This window comes from Arachis duranensis, chromosome 4, assembly GCF_000817695.3.
Source record: "Arachis duranensis cultivar V14167 chromosome 4, aradu.V14167.gnm2.J7QH, whole genome shotgun sequence".
Classification (NCBI taxonomy): Eukaryota; Viridiplantae; Streptophyta; class Magnoliopsida; order Fabales; family Fabaceae; genus Arachis; species Arachis duranensis.
The window spans coordinates 90,505,453-90,505,927 of record NC_029775.3 but is presented as its reverse complement, the minus strand read 5'-3'; positions in this window follow the sequence as shown (position 1 = coordinate 90,505,927).

Sequence of the window (475 nt, the reverse complement as noted above, 5' to 3'; positions counted from 1 at the left end):
CATGATGATTTGTTGAAGTCTGGCTGGCTGAGAAGCCATGTCTAATCTCATTGGACCGAGGTTTCAACTTATCACCACAAGAGCTTGTTGATTTTTATCAATTTTGCTTTTGGAGCAGTGATCTGCTAAGGCTTGGCTGGCCTTTGGCCATGTCTAGTGTTTTGGACCGAAGCTTTCTTTGAAATCTTGGCTGGCTGTGAAGCCATGTCTAATTCCTGGACCGAAGTCTTAGACTAGCATTGCATGATTCCTGGAATTCTCATTAAGAATTTTGATACCTTTTTCCACTAAATTTTTGAAAATCACAAAAAAAAAAATTACAAAATCATAAAACCCAAAAATTTCTTGTTTGAGTCTAATGTGTCATTTTAAGTTTGGTGTCAATTACATGCATTCATTCATGTGTCTTAAGGATCTTCAAATAATTCTTGATGATTTCTTACTCTAATCTTTGAATTCTCTTGACTTGAGTGTT